Raw genomic sequence first — 17,619 nt, forward strand, 5'->3', positions numbered from 1 at the left:
ATGTCGAATCATAAGAAAATAAAGCCGGGCATCCTCATTTTCTCAAATATGCTCATATATGCCTACAAATGGAATGAACATGATTTGTAATAGTAGTATTAGTTGAAAAAATAAAATTTGTATGAAAAAATGTGTGATAGACGCTTGCTCCGTGTTACAAATTTTCCAAGTTATGTGCGCAAAGTTAGGCATATAATATAGGGTCTCTTTTGTAGTTCAATTTATTATTTATTTAAAATTTTTGTACCAAATTTAGTTCTCAAACAGTAATATGATAATAATACTACAGCATGGAAACTATTTCAGGCGGATAGCTACTTTCTATAAGTTGTAAAATTTTATTTAATTTTGCATTTCCTTAACTGCGCAAAGTATGGTGCGTGCACGGTAATACACTTTAATCACAGAGAAATTTAATTTTAGAGTTTTTCTCTAACAATCGATTACACACAATCATCAAAAATTGCACATGTTGCCTTTTTCTCATTCACGACATTTTTTCATCTTATCTAACATGCTAAAATTAAACCGTTATTAAACCCCCTCCCCTCGGATATGTGATCTTGATGCGATGGGTGGGCTTACGCCATTAGCACTGAGATGGCAACCAAAGACATATCCTGTCGTGGTGGTATCACATCTTGACTATTTTTGTTTGGTGCCGCGTCACACGCACTTGTTTTACGTATGTGCATGTGATCCAACGGGGCGGTTGATCATCGTCCGATTGCCAGCGAGGGATTTTAAGTGAAACTGTGCACCATGGTCCACCGGATAGAAGAAGGAATGATCCCCCGGAAATTTCAGGGGTTTGGTGTTAGGCCGGGCAAGTCAGCCTTTAAAAAAACTTACGCAACGAACAATCAACAAGAGAGTATGGACCGGAACCATTGGCGAAGACCACCGCGACGAAAAGGGACTAGCGATTGGAAACTCGATTCGTGGAACTGCAAATATCTCAACTTCATCGGGAGCACACGCATACTCGCCGATGTGCTCAAGGACCGTGGCTTCGGCATCGTAGCGCTACAGGAGGTTTGTTGGAAGGAATCAATGGTGCAAACGTTTAGAGGTAATCATACTATCTACCAGAGCTGAAAATACACGAGCTGGGAACAGCTTTTATAGTGACATGCGATCAAAGGCCATAGGTTGAGGATCAAAGGCCGGTTCTTCAACTTCAGCATGACCAAAGTCAATAGCCTACACTCCGAAAGCACTGATGATGATAAGGACGCATTCTACACGCAGCTGGAACGTGAGTACGACAGCTGTCCAAGCCACGACGTCAAAATCATCATAAGAGGTTGGCCAAGAGGAGGAGTTCAGGTCGACTATTGGGAAGTTCAGCGCTCACCGGCTGACGAACGAAAACGGCCTACGACTAATTATTTTCGCTGCCGCCAAGAATATGGTCATTCGCAGCACCTACTTCCAACACAGCCTTCCATATCGGCACACCTGGAGATCACTACTGCAGACAGAATCACAAAACTACCAAGTTCTGATTGATGGACGGCACTTCTCCGATGTTATCGACGTCAGGACATATCGTGGCGCTAACATCGACTCCAATCAGTATCTCTGGTGATCGTTGAACTGCGCCCAAAACAATTCGTCATCAACAATGTTCGGTACCGATGGCCGCCGGTACGACCTAGAGCGACTGAAGCAACCTGATGTCGCCACTGCATACGCGCAGCCTCTCGAGGCAGCGTTGCCGGAAGGGGGTTAGCTAGATGGGGCCCCTCTTGAGGACTGCTGGAATACAGTTAAAGTAGCCATTAACGACGCAGCGGAGAACAACGTCGGGTATGTGGGACGAAGTCGACGGAACGATTGGTTCGACGAAGAGTGTAGACAGATTGTGGAGGAAAAGGACGCAGAAAAGGATGACGGACGAATGTGTGGTGATCGAAAGGTGGAAGCAGCACTACGAGGAACATTGAAATAGCGCTGAGAGTACAGGCAGGGAAAGTCAAGGCAGCGGGGGAGATGACTACCAGCCCTCACCTTGAGGGAAGTTAAGGATGCCACCCAACAGCTAAAGACCAATAAAGCAGCTGGTAAGGATGGTATCGGAATTGAGATCATCAAGATGGGCATGGAAATGCTGGCCACTTCCCTGCACAAACTGATAGTCAGAATCTGGGAAACTGGCAGCTACCGGAGGACTGGAAAGAAGGGGTTATTTGCCTCATCTACAAGAAAGGCGACAAGCTGGAGTGTGAGAACTTATGAGCGATCACCATCCTTATTGCCGCCTACAAAGTGATATCCCAGATCATCTTCCGTCGTCTGTCGCCATTAGTGAATGAGTTCGTGGGAAGTTATCAAGCCGGCTTCGTTGACGGCCGCTCGACAGATCTTTACTGTACGGCAAATCCTTCAAATATGCCGTGAATACCAGGTCCCAACGCACCATCGGTTCATTGATTTCAAGGCGGCATACGACAGTATAGACCGCATAGAGTTATGACAAATTATGAACGAGAACAGCTTCCCTTTGAAGCTTACCAGACTGATCAAAGCAACGCAACGGTGGATGGTGTGCAAAACTGTGTGAAGATTTCTGGCGAACACTCCAGTCCGTTTGAATCACGCCGGAGACTTAGACAAGGTGATGGACTTTCGTGCCTGTTGTTCAACATTGCGTGTCATGTGGAGAGCCGGGTGTAACAGGCGGGTGCGACTTTCAAGACATCCAGTAAATTTATTTGTTTCGCGGAATGACATGGACATTGTCGACCGAACATTTGCAAAGGTGGCAGAACTGTACACCCGCCTAAAACGTGAAGCAACAAAAGTCGGGCTGGTAATGAATGTGTCTAAGACAAAGTACATGCCTGTGGACGGAACCGAGCACGACAGAGCCCGCCTGGGAAAGCAGTGTTACGATAGACGGGGATACACTCGAGGTGGATCTGGATCTGGATCGATGGATCTACCTAGGATCCTTGCTAACGGCTGATAATAATCGTAGTCGTAAAATTAATCTGTGGAAGTCAGGCCTTCTACGGACTTCAGAAGAAACTGCGGTCAAAAAAGATTCACCACCGCGCCAAATGTGTCATGTACAAGAAGCTGATAAGACCGGTTGTCCGCTACGGACATGAAACATGGACAATGCTCGAGGAGGACTTGCAAGCACTCGGAGTATTCGAGAGACGAGTCCTTAGGGTCTTCTTCAGCGATGTGAAAAAAGATGGTGTGTGGCGGCGAAGAATGAAACACGTGCTCTGCGGCGAACCCAGCATACAGAAGGTATGAAGGTTGGTGGCACTGGCATTATTCTGCACTGTGCATCCGTATTATAATACACTTCTGCCTAGGGCTTGGTATTCGACAGATATTCGACATCGTCTGCGGATGTGACCCTGACCTAACTACACACCAAATTTCTAAAAAGTATTTCAGCGAAATGCTTTGCTAGAAAAAATCAGCAATTATGAAGTTTACTGAAGAACAGCATACTTTACTGATCGATCAGCAATTTCCATCGACTTACTTTTTACTGTCAAACTTTAGACTTTAGACTTCTAATTGAAATGATTGCTGATCATTCAGCTCGGCAAAATTATGCTGATTTTCAGCAAAAAAAAGTTGCTGAAAATTTCAGCAAAGTGAACTGGCAAACCATTTGACAGCTATTTGCTGAATCATCGTCAAATCAAAAAAGTTTGCTGAAAATTCAGTTTTTTCGGCCATTACGGAATTTAACAGCAGCTAGCTGAAAAAAAGCTGGTATTATAAATTTTAAACTACCCATAAATAAATAACAAAATGAAAATATGTTTTAAAATGTTTTTTTTATTTACTTGAAATAAACTTACACAGAAAACAATCATTAATTAAGAAATAAAATAAACATGAGCGTTTTTTTTTTGGAATGACCAAAATTTCCAAGCCTCCTTGGCGTGTTTGCGCTGATTCCATGGCTGAAAAATGTTTAAATTTATCAGATGTCTGTTGTTCAACAATCTGAAATATGCGATATTGTTCAATAGATATGAAATACTTACAATGAAATACTTTTTTTTTCCAAGTTCGTTTATTTGGTAGGCTCAGGCGTGTATAACACTTTACGGAGCCATGGTTCTTGGTGATATATACAATCAATATCATTTTATTATACAGTTAATAAGAGAGGGGAAGGAGCCAGCGTACTCGTGGCGACTCGAGGTTAGTTTACAAAGTTTAAGGATGGACGGGGCTTAGGATTTGGGATAAGGAAATTTCAGCTTTTCATCCGGGCATTTGGCGTCAGTGACGATGTGGCGTGTCGTCATGCTCGAGGAATGGTTCGACTGGGAGCAGCTTCCGGATGGCAAGAGCTATGGAGCTCTACGGAACAAAAAGGCAGAGACTAAACAAAAAAAAACTTTGAAGAAAGAAGAAAAAACAAAATATTAAATTTTGATGTCAGAAGCACAAAGGAAAACTATAAATGGCCTGCATATAGACAACATCACGATCTCCCCAAAACACCGCGAACTTCCCTGAAGGGTTGTTTATCTCAGGCCACAAGGGTATCCAATAATTGCTCTCTGGAGGCGTCATTTTCCGAGCAGGACCAAACTACGTGATCGATGTCATCATAACCGGCTCCGCACCTACATAAGTTGCTATCGACAAGGTTTATTCTGTACAGATGTGCGTTTAGTGAATAGTGATTGGACATAAGTCTCGACATCACGCGAATGAAGCCTCGACTTAAGTCCTCACCTCTGAACCACGCTCGCCCAGAAACTTTTGGAACTATGGAAAATAGCCACCGTCCAAGTTCGTTGTGTGTCCAATTTCTTTGCCAACTTTGAAGAGTACTCTGACGGACTAATGGGAAAAACTCGTTGCTCGAGTATTGTCTATCATAAACTTCACCTTCCTGTGCGCCCACCTTTGCCAGCGAGTCTGCCTTCTCATTGCCGTAGATTGAGCAGTGAGATGGGACCCAAACAAAGGTAATCTTGAATGATCTTTCGACCAAAACACGCATCTGCTCTCTTATGTTTGTAAGAAAGTAAGATGCGTGCTTAACAGGTCTCATCGACCGGAGTGCCTCGATAGAACTAAGACTATCCGAGAATATGAAATAATGGTCTACGGGCTGATTTGAAATTCTCCCCAAAGCGAAGTTAATTGCTGCCAGCAAAGCAACATAAATTTAACACGGTTCCTAAAGTTTTCGGAAGGTGGTTGAAGTTACATTGAAAACACCGAAGCCAGTGGATCCGTTGATGCGAGAACCATCAGTGAAATATCTGTTGTTGCAATTGACATGTTCATATTTTTCAGAAAAAAGTGAGGGAATAGATATTTGTCGAAGATGATCTGGTATTCCTTGAATAGCATGTTTCATGGACAGATCGTATACAATTGAGGAATTGTCGTTGGTGAAGTGAACTCGAGGGGGATTATAACACGGAAGACAAAGATCTGATGATATGTAGTTGAGATAAACTCTCAGGAATCTTGAACGACAAGTTAGTTCAAGCATATTATCGAAGTTATCTAGAACAAGTGTGTTACTTGTTCCACATTTGATGAGTATTCTAAGCGAGAGCTCCCAGTAACGGTGCTTTAAAGGAGTGACTCCAGCAAGCACCTCCAGGCTCATGTTATGCGTTGAATGCATGCAGCCAAGGGCAATACGCAAACAACGATACTGAATTCGTTCCAATTTGATCAGGTGGCAATCAGCTGCTGAGAGGAAGCAGAAGGAGCCATACTCTAAAACAGAGAGAATAGTCGTTCTATAGAGTTTGATGAGGTCTTCCGGGTGAGCACCCCACCATGTTCCGGAGATAGAACGTAGAAAATGGATCCTTTTTCCGGCATTTTTGTATCAAATACTCAATGTGGAGCTTCCAGGTACATTTAGAATCAAACACGACCCCAAGGTATTTAGAAGATAAAGATTGGTTGATGTCATCATTCAACAGCTTGAGTTTCAGTTGAGCAGGATACCGCTTCTTAGTAAACACAACCAATTGAGGTGAAAACTCGATCCCTAGATGTCTGGCCCAAACAGTCAGATTATCCAGGGTACTTTGCAATGGTCCTTGCAAGACAGCTGCACATGGACCTCTTAGAGAGACCACGGCATCATCTGCAAGTTGTCTGAGCGTGCATTGTCCTTCTAAACAATTGTCAATATCTTTAACATAGAAATTATAAAGCAAGGGACTTAAACACGAACCTTGGGGAAGGCCCATGTAGCTATTTCTGGAAGTTGTCAGAGTGCCGAGTGTGAAGTTCATTTGTTTTTCTGACAACAAATTGTACAAGAAATTATTCAAAATAACGGGTAATCCACTACTGTGTAGATTGCCTGACAGTACTTCTATGGAAACTGAATCAAAAGCGCCCTTAATGTCCAAGAATACTGAAGCCTATTGCTCCTTGTGCGCAAAAGGCCAGTTGTATATCTGAAGAAAGCAACGCCAGACAATCGTTTGTTCCTTTCCTTTTCTAAATCCAAACTGAGTATTTGAAAGCAATGCATTTTCTTCGACCCAATGGTCGACTCTTGAAAGGATCATTTTCTCCAATAATTTTCTCATGCATGATAGCATGGCAATCGGTCGGTATGAATTGTGATTAGACGCTGGTTTCCCAGGCTTTTGAATAGCTTTTACTTTGACCTGTCGCCATTCAGGTGGCACAATGTTGTACTCCATGAAACAGTTGTACAGGTCAAGTAATCGTCTTTTTGCGATATCTGGGAGGTTTTTAAGAAGATTGAATTTGATGTTATCGCATCCCGGAGCAGAGTTATTCGATGAAAGAAGAGACATAGAAAGTTCCAGCATTGAGAATGGTCACCCAAAGAACCGGGATCAGTAACTGATTCTCGAAATAGCAGTTCTGCTGGTACGGAATCTGGACAGACCTTTTTGCGAAGTTGAATATCCATCGAGTGGAGCACTCTCGTTTGTAGAAATGCGGTTCCGCATGTTGCGGGCCGTTTTCCAAAGTGTTGTCATTGAGGTTTCTCGTAATAGTCCCTTGATAAAACGTCGCCAGTAGCTACGTTTTTTGCCTTGAGAAGATTTTTGAGCTTTCTTTCGAGCCTCAAATACTCTTCAAAAAGCTCGGACCTTCCATGTTTACGGAAGGCCTTGAAGGCATCAGATTTCTCAGAATACAACTTAGTACATTCATCATCCCATCCAGGAGTGGCTGGTCTTCTTATGACATATGTACTTGGAACGCGTCGTTTCTGAGCTTCTAGTGCGCTATTTTGAATCAACTCAGTAAGGAATCGATATTCATCCAAAGGTGGAAGAGTATCAGTTGATTCAATACCAATTTTTACCGCCGATGCAAATTTTGGCCAGTCAATGTTTTTCGTGAGGTCGAAATGAACATTAACTGGCTCAGATTGTTGATAGCTACTTTTAATTGTGGTAACTATCGGCATATGATCACTACCATGGGGATCTTGAATTACCTTCCACGTGCAATCTAATGATAGTGAATTTGAACATAAAGACAGATCAATACGGCTTTGTTGACCATTTGGTCCTATTCGAGTTACTTCACCAGTGTTCAAAATATTCAAATTGAAATCACACAAATCATAGAAAACAGGCGCTCTATAATCGTCATACGTTTCGCCCCATCCAATACCATGTGCGTTCATATCACCCAATATCAATACTGGAAATGATAGGAGGGAGACTGCGCTCCAAAAATGTCGACGATTAATAGAGGCATTTGGAGGAATGTACACTGAAGCTATGCAAAGATCTTTATTCTTCACATTTACTTGGCATGCGACGATTTCTAAGCCGGGAACAGTCGGAATAGGAATTCTGTAGAAGGAGTAGCATTTTTTGATCCCCAAAAGAACGCCACCATAATGATCATCCCGATCTTGGCGAATAATGTTAAAATCGTGGAAGTTGATTTCATCTTCAGAAGAAAGCCATGTTTCACAGAGTGCAAATATATCGCAATCGGAATTGCGAATCAAAAACTTGAACACGTCTAATTTATTTTTCAGACTATGACAGTTCCACTGCAGTACAGTGATTGTATCTTCGGTATTGGCCGTATTATCCATCGAAAGATACAATTTCTGCAAGAAGGGCCATGAAACAGTCAATTGCTTCAGATAACTTTCAACTGTTGGAATAAAGAGGTCAATGATTGGCCTCAATGAATTCGGAATATTGAACAAGTTCAAAAACGGTCCACAAAGGTCCTTAAAGGAGATCAATCCTCGCTTGGACGGAATATTTTTCTAGAAGTGCGAATTTGTTTTTTCTTTCGTTGAATCTCCTAGCCGGATGTTTCTTCGAAACATCGGATTAAGGCAATGGAAGGGATTGTCTTACTGCAACCAGGGTAAAAAGAAACAGAAGCGACAGGTTGCTTCAGGATTTTAAATAAGCCCCCATTACCTTCAGATTTTGGCAAGCTTTTATGGATAACTTTTGTTCTCTTACGGCGCGATCCAGGGAAGACGGTTGCTTCCTCTTTTCGGGCACGTGTACCTCCGCAGAATCATCCATGTCGGCTGCGTCAGAGTCCAATTCGTCAATTGATATGGAATCATAATAATCACTTACACGAACGGTGGCTGAAATAGCAGTCGATGCAGTGGCTGTGGCGGATGTATCTTGCGACCTAACCATTTCCGCATACGACTGCTGGGAGCGCTGTACCAACAGGCGCTTCACTTTTTGGGTGCGCTTTTGTACACCGGGCATTCTTGCAAACCATGGGGAGAGTTCAAACCACAATAAGCACATTTTGTTGCTTGTTGCTGGCAGAACTCCTCCCGATGTCTTTCTGAGCATTTGCCACAACGTGGTTTGTTGTCACAAAACTCGGCAGTGTGACCAAGTTGTTTGCAGTTGGTACAATTAAATACCCTTGGCACACCGCACCGGAAACAACATATTTTCTATATCGACATACTTTGGAAGCATCGAACCGGCGAATGTCACCCGAAGCGAGCCTGACTTGGAATAAACCTTTTTGCCATCTACCGTGGCAGCTGAATGCAATTCCTTGCAGTCAGAATATCCACGGTAGATTGCAGGGCGTTCTTTGGCGACCTTTCCTGCAAGCACATCCTTGCAAGTCAAGCTCGCTGCGTTGATTACGCCTTCTATCTCGACCTCCCGCGAGAACACATAAACTAAATATTCAACATTGTACGCCCTGTCGCCAGCAATGTCATCCGCCACCTGGTATGTAGGTGCGGTGATGCGTAGTTTGTTCCTGTTGATTTGGCTGAATTCAAGCTTCGTAAAACGACGCGTCAAATCTCGTTTATGCCCAGAAAATCTAGGCTCTTCACTTTCTGCCGAAAGTAAACAACCCAAGGCCCAGGCGAAGCCGCATGGTACAATCGAGTGCAGTACTATCTTTTGGAGGCCCATTGCCTCCTACTGTCTCTGCCTCCATTCTCACCTCGCAAGGTGGAAGGATAATTATTGCTTATGCTAACTTACAACTAATAGCTTATTAGAAAAAAAAATATCAAGAAAAAAAACTAATTCAATTTGTGTCTATTAGTTCCGCTCTGTGACGGGAGAACAATAAAGCAATCTCTTCCACTTATCTGCCCCTGCTGCTGTAGGTAGCAGCAGTAACAATAGCCTGCTTCACTGGCGTCGCCAGAAGCAGCTACTTCCCTCGCCGACAGCGATCGCCTTGGATCCGTAGGTAGGAATAGTACCACATAATACAACTCGCACTACCGAACACAATTCGCGATGAGACACAGCACACACGTCTGGCTCGTTCGAACTATCGGCACGGAATGACAATGAAATACTTACAGGTTACAGGATACATGTTGGAATCTGGGACGGGACTTGCAAAGAGGAAAACATGTAACTTCATCTGCAACCAGCAAGCGCTGTCACGAATTGTCAGATGCAACCAGCACCTTTTTGTGTAAAAGTATTGGTATCCCTCAAAAAGTATTCCGAATGATTTTGTTTTACGAGTACTTTTTCACTTTGAAAAGTATTCTAGAAAAGCCGGACAGCTTAATATTGAACTGTTATGAATACGTGTTTTATTTCCGATAGGAAAATCTTTATAAAAATAAGTTTACAAATCCGTAAATCACAAACACTTTTATTGTGCTCAGAAGATTCTACCCGGGATTTAGGTGAAACACTCAAGGAAACAGTTGAGAATCGATGATCAACTGTGATGAAAAGAAGAACAAGTGTCAAAACAAGGAAAAAGCAGGGAAAAAGAAGCCGTCTTTGCAGGTCTCGTCTCAGGTTGGAATTAAACGAAATTTAATACCTAATCACAACCACATAACAAGAGACATAGACTGAAAATGGCTACCTTTTTCTAAAGTTTGACAGTAAAAAGTAAGTCGATGGAAAGTGCTGATCGATCAGTAAAGTATGCTGTTTTTCAGTAAACTTCATAATTGCTGATTTTTTCTAGCAAAGCATTTCGCTGAAATATTTTTTAGAAATTTGGTGTGTATGCCTTTCGTTTTTTCCGCATTTATTTTAAAATTTAAGGATTCTGCTACCTTCACAAAAGCGTTAACATATTTTTGGGCCGTGTCATTTAAACTTTCTAAGGTCCTTCCTTTCACCAAAATGCCAAAGTCATCCGCATACTGGACTGGTAGAACGTCATTATCTTCTAAAAATCCTTGCAGTTTATCCAGAATTGCCGTGTTAACTATTTTTGTTATGGTTGGTACCAAGCTGATAGGTCTTTTTCCGGCCGGTGTTGACTGATCTCTCCCCGGTTTCGGAATTGCCACTATCCTAATCGTTTTCAGTGTATCATCTGGGTATCCTATAATCCACAATGCATTCGGGTCTATTAGTAGATTGTCTGTAACTATTGGATTCAGTCTCCGTAACATTTCATAAGTAATCCGATCCTCGCCTGGCGCGGATGGTTTAGTTTTCTTTGCCAATATGCTGTCCCACTTTGTTTTGTCTATTATGTTGCCCGTAGTCCATGCTACAGGTTTCAGCCATGGTTTCCTCCGCGATGTCTTGATCGTCGTACATAACGTTATTCTCTTTTCTCCTTACTCGTCTCTCTGTTAGTCTTCCATAATTCCTTGGAACTAATGAAGGGATTTATTTCTCCTGGAAATTCCTTAATTTTTTTTATTAACCTCTTCTCATTTCCGCCTCTGGAAAACAGCTGCTGCCTTCTTAAACTCTATGAGATTTTGTTGACTTGATATCCAGTTAAATTGTCTTCTAGCTTCTGTTTTCTTCAACCAAGCGACTTCTACCTCTTCTGTCCGCCAATGTTTTGGTACTCTTGTATCTTTTTTTCCTATTTGCTCTGCATGTTCTTTTAACTATGGGTATAAGGTCATTAACCTTTTTATGGTTTCTGGTTCTAATTCCGACATTTCTTCACAAACTTTTCTTTTGTTGTATACGTACTTGATCTCAGATATGTCCCTAGCTTGTAGCGTAATTTCGATGGTCATGTGGTGGAATCCTATATTGAACTCTAAGACTTTCCACTGTGTATCCGTGTAAACGTCCATTATACATAGCGATAGCATAATATCAATCACTGTGGCTTTCTTGTTCAGCTGCACCGGTATGAAAGTAGTGGAACCATCATTCGTGATCAGGAACCTGCTGCTGTTGATCGCGTCCATCAGAATATTTCCTTTTCGGTCACACTTCTTGTTTCACCATGCGTGGCGATGGGCATTCATATCTCCAGCTAATACTACCTTCCCGTTTCGGTCCAAACTGCCCAGTATTTTATTCACATCGTCTTAAAATGCACTTCTTGATATGTCTGGGCTGATATAAATCGATGCCACTACTTACAACATCGACCGAACATACAGTCAAACCTCCATGAGTCGATGTTCTATGACTCGATATCGACTCATAGAAACAAATTATTCCTTATTAAAAAATATTTCCAGGGCTACTGTGATGGGCCCTTCAAAGAGCTTTCCAAGGAGTTTCTGTTCCACATCTCGATATTTCCTTGAGTCGATGGTCCCTTCAATATCGACTCATGGAGGTTTGACTGTATTTTGATCCCAATTGCCTGTGTCCAATCGGAAGTAGCAGGCATCGGGATGACCGTATAGTTGTACTCATTTAGTAGCATGATTGCTGCTCCCCCGTAGTTGTCGTCACGTGACTTTGCGATGATGTGGTATCTCGGTAGTCTATATCGATTGCATTGTTCCATGTTTGGTTTTGTCCAAGTCTCCGATAACAAAGCAATTTCGTAGCTTCCTTCTACAAGATTGCGATTCAATTCTGCTTTGTGCTTTTCTAAGCTTTGTATGTTACACTGGATTACTTTCAACGGGTTGAATTTTATTTCTAGTTTCGTGAGAAATACTATAACTGAGCTAAAAAATATGCCTATTTGAGTCTTAAATGCTGTACTACTGAACTAATCTGTATCTTTTATTACATCTATTACTGAATTTGCTAAGTCAAAATGTTTCTGAGTGCAGTGTTTAAACTTACTCTTAATTTCTCTAAATTTGTTTAAGCTTTTCTTGATTTCCCAACTGGCTGAGAAAGTCGGTGTAGAACGTCATCATTTTTGCCTTCACCATTTGGCTAGCCGCCCGCTCTGCTTTCGTGCGCGCCTCTCGCATTAGATTATTCAACTTTTCCTTTTCAATGTTGTCCCTTTGGTTGTTCATCGCTGCGCCGTCCATAGTTTGACCGGATTCGTTGCTGATAATTCGATTTGTTGTTTCTTCGGATTGACCATCTTTGCGTGGTCGTTTGGTTCCCTTTGTCTGCTGTTTCGGCTGGTCCGGGTACGTCTTGACTGTGTTCTGCGTTCGTAGAGGGAAACATTCTTTTGCTTCAGCAAACGTGACTGCTGATTTCGCCATCAACATTTTGATATTTTTCTGTCTGACTTTTTCCGGGCACTTCTCATCTTCCATCGAGTGTTCTTCTGATTTGCAGTGCGCGCATCTCGGCTTAGGGTCTGTTCACAAATTACGTAACGCTTTTGGGGGGAGGGGGAGGTCCAACTTGCGTTATACTTTGTTACACTAAAAGGTGGGGGAGGGGGTGGGTACTACCAAATGTTACGCATAACGCGAATAAAAATTTATTTGAATGTCTTTTTTTAATCACTGATTGAAGTAATTGCTGTTTATCGTTATCGAACATTAGTCATTATCGAAATCAAGCATGCTGACATAGCGGGACTGATATGCGTAAAAATACCAAGCGAATATTGTATTTCTCGACACCACAGTTCCGCTAATCTATGTAATTGATTATGATCGCAAATTCTGTTTTCGTTTCACTAGCTGCATTCTTAAAATCCTTGATTTTGATCATGTGCCGTCACTAACAGTGTTTAAAAAATACCAAAACCCAAATGCCTCAGCAAGGAAAAAAAATCTGCCTTTAAAATTTTCACAGTTACGCGTTACATGGGGGAGGGAGGGGGTACCCAAAATGTTACTTTTTGTTACGAGGGGGAGGGAGGGGGTCAAAAACTCGTATTTTTGCGTTACGTAATTTGTGAACAGACCCTTATTGTTACAGTGTTTAAACTCCTCTTCAGTCTCGTGTTGCTAGGTTCATTTTTTGCACCTTCGAATCTCCTTATAGGTCTCACTATGGTTAAATCTGAGACACTTTCCTCATGCAATCAGCTTCTGATTGAAGGGCCGTACTCTACTACAACAGAAGAAAAGCCGGATACGATCCGGCAAAGTGTTCTCTCGGAACCTCACGCTGATGCGGTTTGCCGGAATTCTGTTTCCTTCCACAAACCGATGCAGGCGCTTCACGCTGATGATTGGTACTTCGCTCACAATATCTTCCATAATTTCCTCTTCTGAGATGTCAGCGGGGATTCCGTCGACAATTCCCGTTACACTAACCAGATGGAGTGGTACGTATGCCTTGAACAAACTGGTCGCACTATTGTTAATCTCGTTGACGAGTGAGTTGGCTTTCGTGTAGCTGCTGATGAAAACCATAATTCGGTTTCGCCCAACCTGCTTCATGTCTGATATAGACTGCTTGTATTGCGGCAATTTTCTCAGCGTAGATCCAACAGCGAACTTGTTCACTCTCTGGTCTCCATCGTTTTTTCGCAGTTCAATGTAAACTCGATATGGTTTCTTCTGATCGTGTCGATTTTCTTTTCTTTGTGCTGCTAGACTGGCTGCCCCAGCCCAGTCGTTCGAATCTTGGAATTCCACATCAACGTTGACTTTTTTGCACTATAACTTTCACACGTTTATTTCTTCACCACCAATTTCTCAAAAACTTCCTTTTCTGTGCTCGCTTTGCACTTTTGCTAACGTTTATGATTTTAAAGGAAATCCGCAAAATAACTCGAGATAATATTTTCAAAGTATAGTACGTGAGATAAAACACGTCCGTTACGCACGATGGCGACTCTGAAACTGTTTTTAAAGATCAGTCGATCTCATATTCGACATCAAGCACTTTTTCGAATACTTCAACAAAGGAAACAATTTAAGCTTTGGTGAAGATCATTCGATTCTCACTGAGTCACTGAGTCTGGCCAAGACACGCAATAACTACTGCATGCAATGTAGCAGTCTATATTAGATCTGTGCGCCGGTCATATCATCGGCGGCGGCGGCGTCACTTTTACCCCAGCGGCGGCGGCGTCACGGCGGCGCGCCATTGACGTTTATCGGCGGTGGCGGCGGCGGCATGAACCGGCGTGGATGAAAAAATCAATGGCTGGAAAAATTCAATTTTAAGGTGATTATAGAATGAAGCCAGAAATCGGCCATTTTGTAAACCACGTGCTTTTCCAATATTTTTTTTCAAGAGCACGAGATGAAAGAACAATAACGCGTATGAGGCTGAAATAATGGTAGATCGTTTGCTTAGTTATGCTGAACAATCATAATTTGAGTTTCGGCACTATACGAAAACTATTACGCCAGATTTGGGGTTTTGGAAATGAATGTAGATAAACGTGTGGTGAATTTGAAATTCACCACGGGCTTCAATCTATATTCACCTTAACGCGGATTTTTGGATTCACGCGGTTTTGATTCACATGGTAGGAATCGACCGTATAAAAATCGAATTTTAATATTCCACGTTTGCCGATCATCAAACAGCACATTCAAAATAGTCAATTGGCGGCGCCTTAAATCAATACCTGATACCTGCAGTAATTGATTTGGAAATTTATCAAAGAATGAACTAGTTTCCCATGGAATTCCTAAAAGATTTTTTTAAAGGACTTTACCGAGGGAGTTCCTGGAGAAATATCAGAAAGAGTTTATGAAGGTATTTCCGGCAAAATTTTTGGAGGAATTTTCAGAAGAACTTTGGGAACTGAAGGAATGAGTTCAGTGCGTTTTGGCTCTTGTTTCGGACGGCAGAACGACCGCGCGATTTGCCGAAATTTCGTGTTTTGCATTGCGCGGCCGGTAATAAAGTTAATTAGTTCAGTGCGTGTTGGCTCTTGTTTCGGACGGCAGAACGATCGCGCGATTTGCCGAAATTTTGTGTTTTGTTTTGTTTTTCCCTTAGGACGGTTCGTAAGTAAATTGATGAATATATTTTATTACTTTTACAGCATATACTGTTATTGACAAACGCTCTATATTGTCGAATAGAGCTCCCTATTATTTACCTTTCCCACTAACACAAATTTTCCTTCCCGAGACATCTATGAAGGTAGTATGGGTTCCCTGCATCTTCACTAGTAGATGTTGAACTAACATTCCTTCCCTTCCTTCCGTGATTGTAAGGACGTGGCCAGGTATACAACTGCTACTGTATAGGAAAAGGTACTAATCCCAAGTACCAATTTGCGACAATATACAGTAGATTGCTCAATTCAAGCTCTGTCTGGTAAGGGGGCGGGTGTCGCGGGAGAGGGTTCTCTTCGTCGACTTCCCCTCATTTGAATGAAAGTGACAGGCAGGGAGTTTCTTTGCAGTTTATCACCTCAGAATGCAAGTTCGCATTGTTTTCTTTCGTTCTGAAGTGATAAACCAGAGAGAGATCTGCTGCTTGTCACTTTTGTTTAAGGGAGAGGGGGTCGACGGGGAGAGTCTTCTCTTGCGACATTCGCCCTTATTCCGGATGGAGCTTGAATTGAGCATTGTATAGCCACCCACGATTTGTACAATCACATTTGCTATGCTATGCTATGCTATGCTAACTTTGGGAACTGAAGGAATACCCGAAATTTTAAAAAGAAATTCCCACATTTGCAAATAAATTCCTAACAGTATTTCCAAATGCATCTCAAAAGCAATTTTAGAAGGAATTTTCAAATAAATTTCTAAAGGAGTTTTGAATGTTTTTGTGAAGAAATTCCGAAAAAAATGTGAAGGAATTTCTGTCGGAAATGTCTAAGAATTTCTTTCTAAAGTTACCTATACCTGTGATGGTGTTGTTCGGAGCAAAACTGAATGCAATTTCCTATTCCAGGTCGCTCGTTCATGAGCTGCTAGTCGCCAATCTCGCTGCATATGCGCTACATGTCCAGCCCACTGTATTCTGCCTCATTTTATTAGCCTACCTATGTCTGCATTTTTGTATCCTTGGGACAACTCGTGCTTCATTCATTCGTCTGCGCCATTTACCAATTTCTACCATGCCGCAAAGTACTGAGCACAGTATTTTCAACTCAAACACTTTGAGAATTCGATCATCTGTATCTTTTGACGTCCATGGTTCATGGCCGTACAGGACGACTGGACGAATCAACGATGTATACAGAGCTAGTTTTGTTGCTGCCTGTAGGTAGCTTCCTAAAGTTACCAAAGAATTTACTGGAGGAATTTTCAAAGGATTACCCGGTGAAATTCTCCAGAAATTGCTTAAGGTAGTTTTGAAAGAATTCCTATAGGAATTTCAAGAAAAGGAGGAATTAAAAAAAAAGATCCGAAGGAATTCCTAAAAGAATCTCCCGAGGTAATTCATAAATTGATTTTAAAAGAAATTCCAAAGCAAATTTCCAAAGCTTAAAGAAGTTTCCGAAGTAATCCGTAAATGAATTTCTGAAGGAGTTTTTGGAGAAATTCTGAAACAAATTCCTAAGGAACTTCTAAAACATTTTCTGTAGGTATTTCAAGAGGAATTTGCGCAGGATTTTTAGAAGGTATATCCGAATTTCTAAACGAAGTCTTGACGGAATGTCCAAAGGAATTTTCGTAGAAATCTAAGACTGTCAGAAGTTCCTTCTGGAAATTCCTTCGGATATTCCTTCAGGAACTTGTTCAAGAATTCTTAAGGAAATTTCGCCCTAGAACTTTGCAAGAAATTCCAAAATAGTTCTTAGAAGAATTTCTGGAGGAATATTTGGGAAAATACCTTAACGATTTTCCCAAGGTTTTCCTACACAAATTTCTGAAGAAATGCGTAGAGGAAATTCCGAACTAATTCCTGAGATAAATTTCAAGAATTTCCGAAAAAACTTTCTGGAATTTGTGTCCGGAGGAGTTTTTGTAGAACTTTTTGAGGTAATTTCCGAGGGAATTCTTAGACGATTCTCCAAAGGAATTTCTGGAGGAAATTGCGAATCAGTTACTTGGAGAAATTCCGGAGTCGGGCTTCAATCTATATTCACCTTAACGCGGATTTTTGGATTCACGCGGTTTTGATTCACATGGTAGGAATCGACCGTATAAAA

This window comes from Armigeres subalbatus, chromosome 3 (genome assembly GCF_024139115.2).
Source record: "Armigeres subalbatus isolate Guangzhou_Male chromosome 3, GZ_Asu_2, whole genome shotgun sequence".
NCBI lineage: Eukaryota > Metazoa > Arthropoda > Insecta > Diptera > Culicidae > Armigeres > Armigeres subalbatus.